General features: G+C 47.0%; 1 protein-coding gene across 1 annotated transcript in view; it reads left to right on the forward strand.

Annotated features, from left to right (window-relative positions):
* The first annotated feature begins 1,181 nt into the window (after window positions 1-1,181).
* The window catches only part of rab27b (RAB27B, member RAS oncogene family), a 55,964-nt gene continuing 39,791 nt past the window's right edge, over window positions 1,182-17,354 (forward strand). Inside the window, exon 1 of the mRNA XM_086170746.1 lies at window positions 1,182-1,423. The gene's annotated coding sequence lies outside the window, so the exon portion shown is untranslated. The remainder of the gene's footprint in view (window positions 1,424-17,354) is intronic.

Raw genomic sequence — 17,354 nt, forward strand, 5'->3', positions numbered from 1 at the left:
CTAGGACGAAGGGCGAAAAGTTTCCGAAAAACAAAAGTGAGCATTTTAACAGAACAAATTCAACGTGCTGGAAATTCAGAAATCACGACATCGTCATTGGAACTCTGCGACCATAACGTAGCGCTTTTAGCATTAGGCTACATTGATCATCAGGATCATCCGTGCACGTGTGTCCGAACATGTGAAGAGGGTTTGGCGGTGGAAAATGTGTGCATTTTTACAGGCTGCAATTTCTATGAAAAATTATTGATAGAAAACGTATCGTAGCGAGTCACAAATGTCGGGGTTTTTGTTGCTTGTTTTCTGTGTGATTTCAGGACTGCTGGGAATGGGGTGCGATGAATTCTGTTTTTTTTTTTACCTGGAATTGAGCAGCAACAGTTTGTTGTATTGCAGGCTTGTGTGGCTCAACAACAGCTATTGCTCATTAAACAGATATTTTACCTTCACCCGGGTGTTTGCCCGACTGAAACGCCACAATATGACCATTATTATGGGACGGTGAATAAACTGCTAGACGGATGCTGGATTTGGAGGACTAGAGGAAAACCAAAAATGAGATGGATGAAAGGAATTGGTGTGACAAGGGGAGGAATCCAGAAAGTAGAGTTAGATGGAGTAGGTGGATTCGATCCTGAAGGGGAAAGCCCAATGGAGAAGAAGAATTTGTTACACGGGTGCAGGACATGTATGGCCGAGAAAAGTGACGACTGCGAAGATGATTACGGACGGTTCTTTAAAGCCTGATGGAGAAAAAGAATTTGTTATTCGGGTGCAGGACATGTATGGTCGAGAAAAGTGACGACTGTGAAGATGATTATGGACGGTTCTTTAAAGACTGACTGAGAAGAATTTTTTACACGGGTGCAGGACATGTATGGTCGAGAAAAGTGACGACTGCGAAGATGATTATGGACGGTTCTTTAAAGACTGATTGAGAAGAATTTGTTACACGGGGGCAGGACATGTATGGCCGAGAAAAGTGATGCCCGTGAAGATGATTACGGACGGTTCTTTAAACTGAACATTTCACATTTAAACAATTTCCCTTTCTTGAAATGCTCCGTTTTGAACGGAGAGCGAACAACCCCCGGAAGTTGCACTTTCCGAGTCGCCCCTGAAAGCATCATGGAGCGTCAACCCCTCCACCCCTCGGAGGAAACCCGTCGCCCTCCATCACACCGGGTCCGCTCCTCCCCCGGCGTGCAGCTCCACGCCGGAAAAACTCCCCGAGACCTCCGTGCAGGCTCGGCGGTCCCCCCTCCTCTTCATCGCCCCCTTCTTCCGCCTCCTCCTCCGGATCAGGACGGCGGGAGAGATGCGACGTCTTGGCGGCGAAGGAGGAGACCAAGTGGCCAGAAAGCAGCGGACCGCATCCGGGAGGAGGATCTGAGTTTGTCTCCGTGTCGTGGAAGACCCACAGGTAAGCGGCTGCGTGGACGCGGATGGTGTGCAATGTGTGTATGTATATGTGTGTGTGTGTATATGTGTGTGTGTGTGTATGTGTGTGTGTGAGGAGAGATGGCAGGGTATGACTCATAACCCGGCGGTGCTGCAGCTGCAGCCGCCGGAGGGTCTGCTTAGGGGGGGGAGGGGGTGATGCTGCTCCACGCAGCGTGGATTCTGGTCCGTGTTGGGGTTCACGGTGAACGTTTAGTTAAAAAAAAAACAACAACCAATCGTGGTCGTGCAGATCTGAGAGGAGCTCCGGTTCCGGTGGGTTCCTCGGACCCCCCCGGAAGCCGCTTCTTCTAACTTTGTTCGTGAAAGTTATCGGATTATCAGGTCTTTCACTTCCTGGTTCCTCCGAAGATCCACTCCACGCCGCGGCAGCTTCATTCGTGGGACGCTTCTGTGTCACTTTGCATTTTCAAGGTTTGGCGTGAATGTTAACCCGTAAATGTTTGTTGGTCCAACATCAGTAAACTAAGTGTTATTTTGCTGCATTTGCGCAAAAAAACGTGTGCGGGGCTTTTCTTTTTCCCTTCATTCATCTTCCACACGCTTGTCCTGCAGTCAGAGTGGGAGTGGGAATCCAACCAGGGGCGGAAACACTAACCTCTTCCTGTGATAACTGCTTCAAAAAAGTCGAATTCTTGTACTTCTTGGAGTCCGATCTCCATCGGATAGTCAGAAAAACATCAACATATGCCGTCAAAAATCGGTATTTCTTGTCGGACGTGGGCAGAGACGGCCCGGACGCCTTCACCTCGGTATTTTCCTGGTTTGACGGTGCCGTCTTGGACTTTGTTGCCTCTTAAATCTGTTTGTAGGCAAAGGCGAGGCGGGGCGGGGGGTAATTAGGCGCCGTTATTGGTCCGGTAATGCAGTCGGAGTCCCCAGAGCCGCTCGCAGCCTTATTGTTCCACCTCTTCGCTATCAATTCAAGCTCCTGGTCGACGGGGTCGTAACTGCGGTCCAGATGAAATCTGGCTCAAGAGGTAATTATCCGACTGGCGCTTCTAGTCTCTGTTTTTTTTTCCCTTCTTGTTTTGAAATTGCTGTTCATTAGTTGGATGAATGAAGGGGGACTTCGCGTTCGGAACGTCATTGACGTGTACTTCGTGTCGTAAAAATATTCACCGAGTTCCTTACTTACGTTTTTGTCACCTTTAAATGGTGGTGAAGTAACTCGAAGAAACCTTAATTGCAGCTCCAGGCGTCAAGCATACTTGAATTTGCCATTGAATTTGAATTTGTCAACAATCGCTGTTTGCGAACTTCACCGCTGTTCCGGTTGTTGCCGTCGGTATTGAAGATCGTGGTCTTGCTAGCTGGATGCCTGCACCCCCTCTAGAAGTGCCAGGCTACCCTCTCGCCAGTCGCTCCGCTTTGCTCGGTCTGGTCGATTTGTGGCGTAAGCGACGTCGACTGGTGACGTGCAGATGGAGCGCATTGGACAATGAGACAATGAGACATTGGACAATTTAGCATCCGGCTAATTCCCACAGATGGATGGTATCACATGCAGGCTCCCTGGGTCAGTTCACCCAAAGGACTCCTCTCTGGCCGGGTGGTGCCCTGCAGTGGACAGAATATGATATAGGAACTGTCACAGAACTCTCACCTCCTAAGTCAAGGTATTACTGTTTTTCCAAACCAGTCATGTTAAAGCTCCGTTACTTGGACCTAAACCAGGACAGGAGTGCCAATGGGGGTCGCAGAGCTTGTTGCTGTTCTTGCCGCATGAGGTTTTGCTCTAGATGGTCCACAACCTCCTGCCAGAGCCGCACACTTGGACGGTAACCCTTGGCCAAAATCTTGCGTGGACGTGCAAAGGTCCTGGAGGCGTACAGGACCTACAGGGATGGCGGGTAACAGCCGAGCTAACGATGCGCCGCGGTCTGTCCTCGTCCTTGGCAGTGTCCCGGCTGGACCCCACCTGAGGGCCACCGTCGTCTCCACCGTCTGGAGAGCGCCGAGGCCCAAATGTTGGTAGTCGATGTCCCATCTAAAGGCCGACTCATCTCCAGCAGAGATAAGTCCAATCAAGGAGTTGTTGTCTGGGAGCTTCGGGAGCTGCAGGGGTTTGTGGAGGCTGGAACGCTCAGCAGGGGGAGCTTGTCCTGTAGCAGCGCTGGTATTGTGGTGTTGAAAACGGCACTGAAATCCACAAACAGGATCCTAGCTGAGTCTAGGTGCTGAAGGTCGAAGTGAAGGCCTCTTGTTGCCAGCGCCGTCTAGGGACGTGTCTGCTCCGTAGGCGAATCGCGCGAGTCCCGCGGTTCTGGTGGAACGTCCCCAGTGAGGTGTCGAAACTATCGGAGAACATCTGAGACATCTGGTCGGCACGGGGCTTCAAGATGGAGGGAGAAACGGTGTCGGGTCCGGCTGCTTTGCGGGAGTTCTGCCTCCTGAAGACCTTGTAGACCTCCTCTCTCCAGGGACAAGAGAAGTGTCACTGTAGAAGAGGGGAAAGACCACACTAGCCCACCTTCGCAATGTCTCAGACACAACTGTGTAAACTCCTCTCACACCAACCAACTTCCTTCCGTCCATAAACCTCTGTGGTCTTCCTCTAGACCTCCTTCCTGGCAGTTCCAATTTCAGTGTCCTCCTACCCAGATTTTCTCCATCCCTCCTCTGTCCATGTCCATCTCCGCCTGACTTCATCTCCAGAACGTCTAGCATGCGCTGCCCCTCTGACGGACTCCTTCCTGATCCTCTCTTCCCTCCACATTCCCAGAGAGAAGCTCAACATCTTCACTTCTTCTGCCTCCAGCTCTGCCTCCTGTCTTTGCCTTAGGCTACATCGCTGCGCTCACCTCCGTTTTCGACACCTTTCCCCTTCCATCCTTGCCGGTTGCCTTTTTCACCACCCGTTCCAACCTGCTTGCACTGGTTTCTCCACCTCTTCTCCACTTGCCCCATTGCTTTGGACTGTTGACCCTCAGTACCTAAAAGTACCTAAAATCCTCCACCCTCTTCACCCCAGTAGCTTCAGAGTTCCGCTTGGTTCTTCTCATTCGCACGCATGCATTCCATCTTGCTGCTGCTCACCTTCATTCCCCTCCAGAGCATACCTCCACCTCTAGATGTTCTCCAACCTGCTACCCGCTCCCTGCGCTGCAGATCACAATATCGTCCGCAAGATTCCAGATAAAACCTCAGTGAATCTGTATCCTCTCTGCAGATCACTTCAGCACAACATCTCAGTCGCTGGTATCGACCAAGAAATTCCACCTCGCAGTGCCGAACGTGGCCACTCGGTCTGTCATTCTTACGTCATATTAATTAAAGTTCTCTCCCAAAAGTGGGACCTCATCTCTGTATTGATTTGAGTTCTGTCTTAATTAAGTGCCTTCAAAAGAATATGATCCCCGCAGCAGCATTGAAGCCAAACATGTTTTTCCTGCATCAGCTCTATAATTAATGCAAGATACCTTTCTTCGGTGGGAAAATTGGTATAATAAACCAGAAAGCGCGGGGCAAGTGATGGATCTTCCCGTCCGGGCAGTCCACAAAACCTCTCCTAATCGGTCCGGCTTTACAAAGATACCGTTTTCTCGGCTTCGAGCGAAGCATCTGAATCCCAAGATCAGTCTTAGTGAAGACAAAACGAGGACCTTCTCGGACCAGATGCTTCAAAAATGACGTTGACAATGTTCAGATGACAAAAGAGATAAAGCATCAAATAAGTGAAGCGCAAAATAAAGTGTCCGTGGAGTTTGGATATCAACGGTACTTTGTCCAATACCAGTAGAAGTAAGACATGTTAAGCACAAAGTAAAGGAAAATATTGGTAATTTAACCTGGAGTGCAACATTGGCAGTGTTATAAAGATAGCACATGATATTACATTGGACACGGTTGCTGTAATAATAATAATAATAATAATAATAATAATAATAATGAAAAGTGCAGAGTAATATTGCAAGTATTGCATTTTTTAAAAACATGATACTACATGATGTAATAAAGAAATATATTGCACTTAAAATTAAGCCTAATGTAGTCTAGTGGAAATTAATATTGCACAAGATGATTTAAAAAACGAATTTAGTATTTCACATGGTTCAAGAAAAAGTTGTATTATACATAATACAGGAGTGTCTCAGAAAATTAGAATATTGTGATAAAGTTCTTTGATCTTCTGTAATGCAATTAAAAAAAAATCATGATATTCTAATATTTTGAGATAAGATTTTTGAGTTTTCTTAAGATGTAAGTCATAATCAGCAATATTAAAATAATAGAAGGCTTGCAATATTTCAGTTGATTTGTAATGAATCCAGAATGTATGCCAATTTTTTGTTTTTGTAATTGCATTGATCACAATATTCTCATTTTCTGAGACAGTCCTGTACCTGAAATAATGTCATTTAAAAGTACACATGACCATAAATTCAGCATCTAAAGTTTTTCCCCGACTATCTGCAATTTTCTCAAGTTCCTAAATCTTTAGCTGAAATGAAAGTTCACTAACTTTAGTCACATGACTGACGGTCTCAGCTGAGTAGAACCTTTCATTGACTGTATTTTGTGGATTTATCGTACGTTATGTTGTACTGGACTGTTGTTGGAGGTGTCCGTTGGTCGGAAGTCCAGTCCCCGTGTCAAAACCGCTCCCCTTGCGGACGTTTCGAAAACGATCGGCCTGTCGGAAACACCAGCGGAGTTGCTGGCGCTGTCGTTTCGTGATGGACTCAACGTAGAGACACTGCCTGCCTCTTTGTCAAAACAAACATTACGAGCTTCTGCTTGGAGACCCTGAACGACAAGGAGGGTCAGTTCCAGGAGGATGTAGACTGGGAGCCATTGTTGTCTCGGTCCACTGTCCTGTGTGTCCCTTTCAACTTGGACCTGCCCCCAAAACCCCAGTACTTGTATGCCTGAAACTCCCTGAGGTCTTTCAAAGTTGAAGAGGAGGAACGTCTTCGAGGAGACAAACTGAGTCCAGTTGCTTGACCAGGATTGACCAGGAGTTGGAGGACTGAGAACCTTCTGAGATACTTAAACAAATCACTTATTTGCTCTGTTTTGATGATTATTCTACTTCTGCACCATCAGTCCTCTGTATGAGGGCAATGTATGCCGGTACTGACAAAAAAAAAAATGGACTCAGACTTTGATAAGTATCTGAATTTCACACTTTTTTTTTTTCCTTTTCACATCGGAAAGTGTAGAAATCATGATTAAATTCACACATTATAATCAGAATCATCTGCCCTTTGAGGATGACAACTGGTTTTCTGCTGCTGTGTCGTAGTGGGGATCAACTTAGGCGTCACCAGATCAGACACGAGAAGGAAATCCAAGTAAGTTTGGCTTTGGAAAACATGTAGAAATGTCACTAGTGACAAATAAATATGAATAAATGTAGTATTTTGTCAGAAAAGTGCTCGACCAATGTATGACCTTAGCCACCCCGAGCTCTGAAGCAGAATTGAAGAGGGATTGCTCTCCCAAAGGGCCGGTCCACAACGGACACGATTCTCTGGAATATCGCCGGGAATGAAAGAAAAAAAGAAAACCGTCTCGTTGGTCATCCAATTATGACAGTCGACCCAAAGGGAGTAACCTTATTTGTGGTTTCAGCTTTCGCTGTGACAGTTCCCCGTGACCTTTTGGCCCTTGATGGACTCTGAGGCCAGTTTGCCCTTTTTCCCTCCCCCTCTCGGTTTTCTCCGCCCGCCCACATCATATCGACCGGGAACGGCGAGGTTTCCAAGATGATAAATGCCGTGATAAGATTTCTGCCTGGCTGCGGTTACACTCGAGCGTGTCCTGAAAGCACTGCCAATCAGACGAGTTTGCGGAAGAGATGGAACTGTGTCTTGGCAGAAATCATTGGGTTTGTGGAGATGAAGATGAATAGAAAGTTGGAGCCAAAGAAGTACTTTATATACTCCATATATGTATAACTTGGTGTCACCACCTGTCACTTGCCAGTCCTACTCTGCAGAAGCATTTAATGAAGAGTAAAATAAATTCTGAAGTCTTTTTTTCCTCTGGACCACCGATCTTCTCTGGCACAAGAGGCCGCCAAGATGTACTCTGCGCGACTTTGCTGGAAAGCGCGAACCCCGGCAAAGTTTCCGCAGGCGTTGCTAAGTTTCTTCACTGTCTAAGATCTTGTTGAATAGGCCAGTCAAAACTGCCACCGCTCCTGGACACTTCCATACCTCCACAGGTACATCAAGAGGACCAACTGCCTTTCTGCTCTTTGTCTTCTTCAATGCTCTCCTCAGTTCCCTTATAGCAAACTCTGCTATTTTGTAGTCTACACTAGTCACCTCTTTTGCCCTTTGCTCTCTTTCATCTTCCTCATTCATCAACTCTTCAAAGTGCTGAGCATACAAGTCATCATACGCCCTTTGTTTGGGCTTTGCCACCTCTACCTTTACCTTGCCCTGCGTCTCCCTGTAATCCCATTTGCTCTCTTGAGTCCCCTCAGTGTTTTGCTTCTTCTTTGCTAACCTCTTTCTCTATATATTTTCCTGCCTGTCTCCCTGATCACATTAGCTGTAGTTGTCCTGTCATCTGGAAGACTAACTCTTACTCCGTTTCTCTTCTGTCAGTACCATGATAGTACAACTTTAAACCCGCTCCTAAGCTTCTATCTTTGCTACCTTTCCACCTACTCTTATGGACACACAATATATCCACCTTGCTTCTCTGCATCATGTCAACCAGCTCTAGCTTTTCCTGTCGTCATCTATTGACTCTTACCTTTTACTCTTCTCTCTCTGACCCCACCCTTTCCTCTCATCCTTTTCTGACCCATAGTAGCCCAATTTCCACCGGTACCCTGTAGGCTAACAGCACTGATCGCCGTGGTTCGATACATATATATTTAGTTGGTCCAAGTTTCTCGTCAGCCCTGCATTTGTCCTGGCTTGGGACCGGCTCAAGGAGAAACTGGCTCTTGGGGCATCATTCTCACGCTAATTCGAGGCAGTGGTTAAAAAGGATCCCGTTGGATACAAATGTTGTTGAATGACCTCACTCAAGAAACTTCTTCTATCTATTTTTCTTTGTTTGCACGTTGATGGTGGAATCTTCGACTCACGTCGTCGTCTTTTTCTTCATCTCTGGTCGCACTTGAGCATACCGGGCAACACCGCTCCCCCTAGACTTCCAGTGGTACCGCTCGGTTTGGCTCCCGAGAACTAAAGGATTCTGCTTGCAACTGTTGTCCAAAAGCCGCCAGAATAGCCGCTACTCTTTGTCAACTTCTGTTCTCCAAAGAGACACCAAATCTCAAGTGCTTAAAACTGGAGGGGCGTTCATCTTTTTATGGCATCAAACCAAACTCAGAGTCTTTTAGGCCTCCTTGGCAGCGAGAACCTGAAACCTTCTCATTCGTCGTGAGGCTGCCGTGCGAAGGCGTCCTCGCCGCAACTGAAAGGTGGGCAGACGGAAAGAGCGAGACGGGGAAATCTGTGAATGACCGCAGGAGACGGATCAATAATTGAGACGATTCCTTCTCGCGGTGAATCACTTTGGAAGTAGCTTCTCTCGCTCTCTTCTCGGCTGTCACTTTCATCCCGGCTCGTAAATACCGGGATTACAAGGTCTCATGATGGGGAACTCCTCTCCTCCCGGCGCTGCTTTAATGACGGCGGCTACGATTTGATGTATGCATGCGCTTTACTGACGGATTTTTCAACAGATAAGAGCATTTTTTTTTCTTTCGCTTCGGTCGCCCATGTCAGATTTGGGAGGACATGAAACGGAATAACATGAAACCGCCTCGGTCGTTTCATTTTTGAGGAAAAAATGACCCGATATTTAAGAAAGAGCAGAGTCGTGACTCTGCAGAGTCCGTCCTGGCTGCGGATGCGGTACCAATAAATGGATATAGCGCTTTTCTTTTCCTTTTCGTCTTTTCCCTTCAGGGGTCGCCACAGCCAATCATCCTGGACATCCTCCTCTCTCACATCCTATGGTTCTTTACGGAAATAAACATTAGCCACAAGCTTTTTATAACTTCTCCTTTTCCTTCGGGTGGCTCCCTTCAGGGGTCACCGCAGTGAATCATCTGCCTCCATCTAACCTTCTCCTCTGCATCCATATCAGCTCCTCTGGCCTGCTGCTTCCAGGGCTCGCAGAGGAACATCTACATTATGGATCAGAAGAAGAGCGAGTTAGCTAACAGCTAATGGGGTTCTTCATGCAGAAGATAAATCTGATAGTCCGTGGTTGTTATTGCATGAACGCTGTGACGGCTTCCACGTTTGTTTTGGCGGCCACAGTAGATGTCAAGTGGGCCGGACCATTAAAATAATAGCATACTCAGCAATAAATAACCAAAATATCATGTCTTTTCTCTGTTTTGGTGTAAAGAAGCACAAGGACATGAGGAAAATCTTGGAATTTAATGAACAATCCTTCATGAAACTCCTCATATTTCCTTAGACAAAAGTGCAATTTACTTCTATCATTCACATGTTTGCATTGCAATCATGTGATCCCACTGATTTTGCAAAGGCACAAAACTTTAACAAGTAATTGGTATTGAAAAATATAATAATGCACTTTAAGATTAAATGAGACATATAAAGAAAGGGATTTTTAAACTATTTACGCATATAAAATCTAAATTGAATCCCTGCCTACACCTTACACACTAAAAAGAGTGCTATTAAATGTGTAAGGAAGAAAGTATTTACCTGTAAATGTGTAAACTTCATACATGAAACATGCAAACACACACAATACATACTGAAAATGTATGGAGTTGCATGAACAGTAGAATTCCAACATACTAGTTAGTAGTGAAGCTGGTGACTAACATTAAATTGCACATTTTCACTAGCAATTAACTAGCTGGCTTTTACCGCTGCTTCACTGATTTCTCAGCTCTGGGTGAAAGTGGACGCTGTTCCCTCAGACCTGCCAGCGATTGGTTGATCTTTTCTCTTCTCAGTTTCTTTGCAAGCTGTCATATTTTTGATGAGTCTCGTAGCGGCGCCGTATATTATGTTCCTTAAATACCGAAACTTGTTGCAAACACGCCGAGCACAAAGGTTTCCCGTGCGTCTCCGTAAATAAATAGGACGTAGTCAAATTTTCTTTGAAAATTCGACACTCTTTAACTACTTTTCTCTGTTTTGATAACGACATTTTGGCTAATGAGGGCGTAGCAGGAGGTGGAGACCAGGGTGGAAACAACGTCATAACAAGCAGCAGGTGGTGCATTGATAACGTCTGCTGATTGGTCCGTCTCAGTGATGCGGCTTGTCGTCTACTCTGACCAAAATAGCGCCCCCTAGTGGAAAATTCTTGAATTGCATTTAATTAAAAAAATTAAATCCTTGTCTTTTATGCATTTTTTCACTTTCAAATTACCCTGCGGGCCTGGTCGAACCCCCTTGCGGGCGAAGCTAGAAGGTTCTCCTGGAGGAGGCAGGCTACTTCCTGGAGCTACATTCGAGGTGGACACTTCCGTAAGCCTCTTCTTTTGTCCAAAAGCAGCTTCCATGAGGTCCTGTGATTCACAGATGATCAGTCCAGGGTGAACCCTGCAACCCCCAAACACACACACACACACACACACACACACACACACACACCTCCTGTTGGCGGTTCCCTATCAACGTCTTGTTCCTGCTCCCAGGGCAGGGATTAGTTTGGTATTGAATGATCTTCATGCAGGACGTCTCAGCCCGAAACAGCAGACGAGACCTTTTGATGCGGAATTTGTTCTAAGTTGCTGGAAAAATCTCAAATATTCGCTTTTTCCAGTGACATTTTCACTGTGCAATATTTCATTTCATAACAGCTACACTACAATTTTTCATTTTATCATACTATTGTACTTTATACTTTTATCATACTATAAGGACACTTATAGTTTTATCACTTGTTTACTAAGACACTTTATAGTTTCACTGAGACACTTTATAGTTTATTTTTATTTCTAATTCTGCCTTTTTCTTTTTATTATTTATTACTGTTCTATTTTCTGTAACTCTGGCACAACAATTTCCTTCGGGATTGATAAAGTTGTTCTTATCTTATCTTTTAAATAGCTGCATTTTAAATATTTTTAAATAGCATCGCTCACTTCCTTTACGTTGCACGACCAGTCCTGTCGCTTGAGCCTCGACACCTTTTTTTCATTCTTCAACGTGAAAATAAACTTCCCTCGCTGTTCTTTCCAGCCCGACAGGCGTTGTTACTCCTTTCACTTGACAATTTGTGATTTTATTTAACTGCCTCCTGGAGGAAAAATGGAGCAGGATTTGGAAAAGTGAGAATAGACCCGTCGCTGCCGGAGGCCAGGCGTCCTCCTCCGTAATGAAACCTGTCGTTTTTAGACATTCTCGGCTTTTTTGACGTAGGAATCACGCCGACTTCACCGTAAACCCGCGTCAACGGCGGGTTTAATGACGTCTGAATGTGTTTCACCTGAAATTTTCACAAATGCACTCTCACAGCTTAAACCACTGAGTAACCTCTGTGAAAAATCCTGCGGTCACATTTCCAATTTGACTTCATTTGTCAAAAAAAAAAAAAAGAAAAAATCAGTAATATTTTAGGAGTTGAATTTTTTGAGTTCTCAACTCCATCTGCTTGTATGGGAAATTAAATTTCCCCATTAAAATGAACAGACCCTGAATTTTGATGTGTTTTTAAATAAAAATGTACTTTTTAAATAACAATGGGTTAAAAATTAATCACAAAAAATATCCTTGAAGAAGGAAGTTGGGATTTTTTCATTTGGTGTTCTATTCTTAACTTACAGGCTACACACTTAATGCTACGCTAAATGTAGCGTGCTATACTTTATGCCGCTGCCCTTCTAGAACCATCAAACCGTCCACTATCGTCCGACGCACCGAATCCCCGTAAATGTCTGTCGCAGGTCAAAAAAAAATTGAAAAAAAATTTCCCACAAGGGATTAAAAAAGTATAATAAAATATAAAATCTCTTGATTCTCCGCGGGAATTAGCCTGATGCTAAATTGTCACTTCTTGTATCGCAAAGCCAAAAAAAAATCCACCGAGCGCCGTCTCGTATCTCGGAAAACTCGACTCTGTCGCTGTTTTCCAAAAACGTGTGATAAAATAATTAGCAAAACGCGAGCGGCTTCAAGCTACAATTTTTAAATTTTATTTATTTCAACCCCAAAGTGAGTTGATGTTCATTCCAAACCAAGAAGGTTCTGCTTCGTTTGCCTTCACGACGGATGCAAAGAGCGTCGCTGGGTTTTATTCCGCGTGTGTGTGTGTGTGTGTGTGTGTGTGTGTGTGTTGATAGAGCTGTTTCTCAACGGCTTCTGTGATTAATATTTGCGGTTATCGCGGCGTCAATCTGCCCCCATTGCCGTGGCGACGCGTCACTTCCTGTGTGGAGTCAGATTATGGATTAAAGATTATTGATCGGCGTTCAACATGCTAACGGCTAACTGATTAGCAGCTCTCGCACTTCCTCTGCAGCGGTTCAGTGGAAGAAGTTGATCACACACATCTGCAGAAACAGAAATCAAGGACGTCTACATGTTCTTCCTTTCCACGCCTGAAAAGTTAAGGTGACCATTTGAGCGGGAAATCAAAATGGCCACAGACGTATTTATTGATAAATGAATTAGAAAGAGAGCCTTTTGCAAACGGAGACGGCGAAAGGAAGGAGGAGCGAAGCGGCGAGGAAGACGGGGAGTGACGAGGATGGGAGGGAAAGGAAAAAAAAAAAAAAAAGGCCGGTTGCCTGGTGACAGAGGCAGAAAGAAGAGAGAGAAGGTGAAGGAGGGAAAGAAAACGAGGAGGAGGTGCAGAGTTTTTTTTTTTCTTCCCAGCGCCGGGAGTTAGCGGTCACGATGCCGCCGCCGCCGCCGCCGCCGCCGCCGCCGCCGTCCCTCCTACTGCGCTCCCTCTGAGGATGAAGGAGAGGAGCCTCTACGCTCGCCATGTGTTTCCCAGAGATTGCTGCTGTCTAATTGTTGCAATGAACACACACACACACACACACACACACACACACACACACACGCTGGGCCAAGGCGCCGTTTGAAACTCTGCTGGTTCATCGCTCAGCACCTCCGAATGAATGGAAAAAGACACATTTCACATTTTTAAGCTGTGGATCAAGTTGCGCTCAGGCCTCCTTGAGGGGTGTGTGTGTGTGTGTGTGTGTGTGTGTGTGTGTGTGTGTGTGTGTGTGTGTGTGTGTGTGTGTGTGTGTGTGTGTGTTGGGTTTGATGATCGTTTCAGGAGATCGATCAGATATCGAGCTAAGATATGAGTGCTGTTTATTCTTAATCACACATTCAATGCTGGATATCTGGACAACTCAGGGTCTCCATGAAGCTCCTGCATGTGTTTGGACTGCGAGAGGAACCTGAGGAACCCTGAAGAACCTTGAGGAACCCTGAGGAACCCAGAGGAATCCTGTGGAACCCTGAAGAACTCTGAGGAACCCTGTTGAACCCTGTTGAACCCTGACAAACCCTGAGGAACCCTGTGGAACCCTGTTGAACCCTGACAAACCCTGAGGAGCCCTGAAGAACCTTGAGGAACCCTGAGGAACCCAGAGGAATCCTGTGGAACCCTGAAGAACTCTGAGGAACCCTGTTGAACCCTGTTGAACCCCGAGGAACCCTGACAAACCCTGAGGAACCCTGTGGAACCCTGTTGAACCCTGTTGAACCCTGACAAACCCTGAAGAACCTTGAGGAACCCAGAGGAATCCTGTGGAACCTTGAAGAACTCTGAGGAACCCTGTTGAACCCTGAGGAACCCTGTGGAACCCTGTTGAACCCTGACAAACCCTGAGGAACCCTGTGGAACCCTGTTGAACCCTGTTGAACCCTGACAAACCCTGAAGAACCCTGAGGAACCCTGAAGAACCTTGAGGAACCCTGTGGAACCCAGAGGAACCCTGAAGAACCCTGAGGAACGCTGAGGATCCCAGAGGAACCCTGTGGAACCCTGTGGAACCCTGTGGAACCCTGACAAACCCTGAGGAACCCTGACGAACCTTGAGGAACCCTGAGGAACCCTGTGGAACCCTGAAGAACTCTGAGGAACCCTGAGGAACCCTAAAGAACCCTGTGGAACCCAGAGGAACCCCACGCAGACACGTGGAGAACACCCAAGCAGGGACCTTCTGTCCCTAAACGGTCGTCTTCTCTCCGACCGAATCCGGGATGTTTTTCAAATTTCCCGAATTTCATCAACATTGGCTTCGTTTCTCTCAAACCTGAATCTCCTTCTGCTTTTGCGCCGCTGGTTTCCTCGCCGCTGCTCTCGAACGTATTTCAAGTTTTTGAGGGATCAGCGGCGCGAAACCCAGTCCATTCAGATTTCTATCAAAAATGAAAAGACAAAGGGAATCTTTGTGGGATGTGAGAGGCAACAACAACAACGGGGGAGTGTTTGCAGCGTCTGCTCATGCCTGTGACGGCGACCGCATGACCACAACGCCGCCGTCATGTGACGCCTTCCGAAGCGCTGAGATCATCGGCCGCCGCTCCTGAGTTGGCCGGCCGTCGCTTTTTTGCGCCTCTGACGCCAGGGAGGCTTCTGCTTCTTCTTCGCCTTCCTGGCAACCAATCGGCAGCTTCTTCTCCGGAAACCTTCCTCCAGACCTCCTCCGTCCGAAACCGTCTCCCGAGTGACTTTATCTCCCAGATTCCTGTCTCGTGTTTCTAAACCCGACAAAACGGCTTCTCGGCTTTTCCTAAACCTCGTCTCCGGCCTTCTTTTGGTCCTCGCCGGTGTGTGAAGGGTTGTCAATAACGCAAGAGATCCCGTGGTTTTTTTTCTGGGTCCCAGCGAATCTAGCTCGCCCTGCAAACGGCTAACGACGAGATTAGCGGCGTTCAAAAGAGCCTACAAATGGTCCAAATATACGTTATTTAGCGTAATGTTTGATAGGTTTTCGTTACGATTATAAATGGTTGTCTTCAAATTGGCTTTGGTGAGAATCCCAATTAGAATCTACGCATCTGTGACGTCTGGCCAGTCCAAATACCGTCATTTCCGGACGATAAGCCGCGACTTTTTTCACGTAAACAACCATGCGGCTAATATATGGACTATTTTGGGTGGGGGACGCTAACGAGCTTCACGCCGCTAAAACGTTTATCCTGGTCACATGGGACCGATGAAATGAGCGGGAAATTCTGAGTCCGTTCAACTCCGACACCGAAGAAGACAAATTTGACGGTTTTAGCGCGCAGGAAGAAGCCCGAGATAGCGACCGGCTAGCCGGTGCGGCTTATAGTGAGGTGCGCCCTATAGTCCAGAAATGACGGTATATCTGATGTCGTTCTGCTGATGCTGTATCACTTTTGGCGGATCGCGGAACCTTCCAGGACCGAGACTGTTTTTTATACCTTCGGACAGGATAGGGACCAGGGACCTCAGGTCCTGGAACCATCCAAGTTCAAGGCGATTGGTGATTTGTGGAACTCTGAAGCCGCGCCCGTTACCAGATACCTCTTGCGGACCGCGGAGCTCCGGTTTTAAACAAGTCCAGAGTTAGCTAATGGCTAACGGGGTTCCGCATTTTGGGAAGCGGCGCAGGGCGGAGATAAATAAGAGAATAAGAATAAGAACAACTTTATTTATCCTGAAGGAAATTATCGTGCCAGAGTTCCAAGTGAAACATAACAATAATAAACAATAGTAGGAAAAACGAAACCGTTCAACCTGTCTGATGGTCCGCGGCTTTCCTGCAGGACTTCCACCTCCGTCTGGTCCACGCCAGCTTCCTCTTCTTCTGCAGTGGTGGTTTGGTTCTGCAGATACTCGCGTCCCCACCGTGGTCCCTCGCTGCCTGTTGCGATGCTAAGCTAAAAGGCTGCCCCGGACAAGGCTACTTCCTGGAACCACATTCCAGCCAGACAGTTTCTAGAACTGCTTTGTCCTTAAGCAGCTCTTGTTTAGAGTTCCCTATTTATGCGGAGATAAGGTTTTCGACCGTCCCGTTTGTTTGTGGACTTGAACGTCTTCGGACATGCGTTCTGCTGCCGGCGTTTTCCTCACGGCCGTCAAATCCTCTCCTTCCCATCTGTCAGCTGTAGTCTCGGTGATGCAGAACAATACGGGGAGCAGGCCATTATTTCAGTGTCAGCCGTTCCCGCTGACTTCTTGACTTGACCCGAGCGGCGAGGAGCATGACTATGATATAACGATCAGCAGGCAAACCACAATGACCTCCTTTGTGCCGGCAGGATACAACAATGTGTGCACTTCCCCGACTGCATTTTCCCATCGCGCGCTCAAACAATTATCACCTGTTGTCCGCCGCCGCCATCGTGCTTCCGGGCGCCGTTCGCCTCTCCGGTTGAGATTTCGGAATCACGTCGAAACCGGTCCCGGTTCATGGAACAAGTCCTCACAAGTCATACCGGCAAATATGGAAAGGGCGTTTTAGAGGGCGTCCAGCTCCAGGTAGACTAAGACACGCACCTACTCTTTCCATCTCCTGATGATGGACTGAACTGAAATCCTCGCTCAGGAAGTTGGAGGTCGTCTTGTAGCCGTTTCCTGAGCGTTTGTCCGAGTCGCTTGGCGTCGTCGAATGTCCTCAAGGTGCAGGGATGCCGCTGAGCCAGGAGCTGGACCTACGGGACCACCAGCACTTGACAAGGATGTCTCCATTGCACGACTCGCGCCGCCATCGACAAGCCGGATCTGCGTTATATTGCTCGATGATATAGTTTTAGGACTCGACAGTAGTTTGCAAAAAATTGTTCCGAGTTCCACTTCCAAAAGTCCTATTAACCGCGAGTTCATTCACAAAAAGCGACCAAAACACCCAAGTGGTCGGAGGTCACACGAGGACCAGCAGGGTTTGACAGTTCCTAAACTCCTTTGTCAAGATTCCTGCATCGGCGTTTGTGTCTCGGGTTGCAGAGCCGGGCGCCGACCAGCCGCGGGGCGAAATGTTCCCCCATTTA

This window comes from Fistularia commersonii, chromosome 23 (assembly GCF_037954325.1).
Source record: "Fistularia commersonii isolate RoL2024-O1a breed Wild chromosome 23, RoL_Fcom_v1.0, whole genome shotgun sequence".
Lineage (NCBI taxonomy): Eukaryota > Metazoa > Chordata > Actinopteri > Syngnathiformes > Fistulariidae > Fistularia > Fistularia commersonii.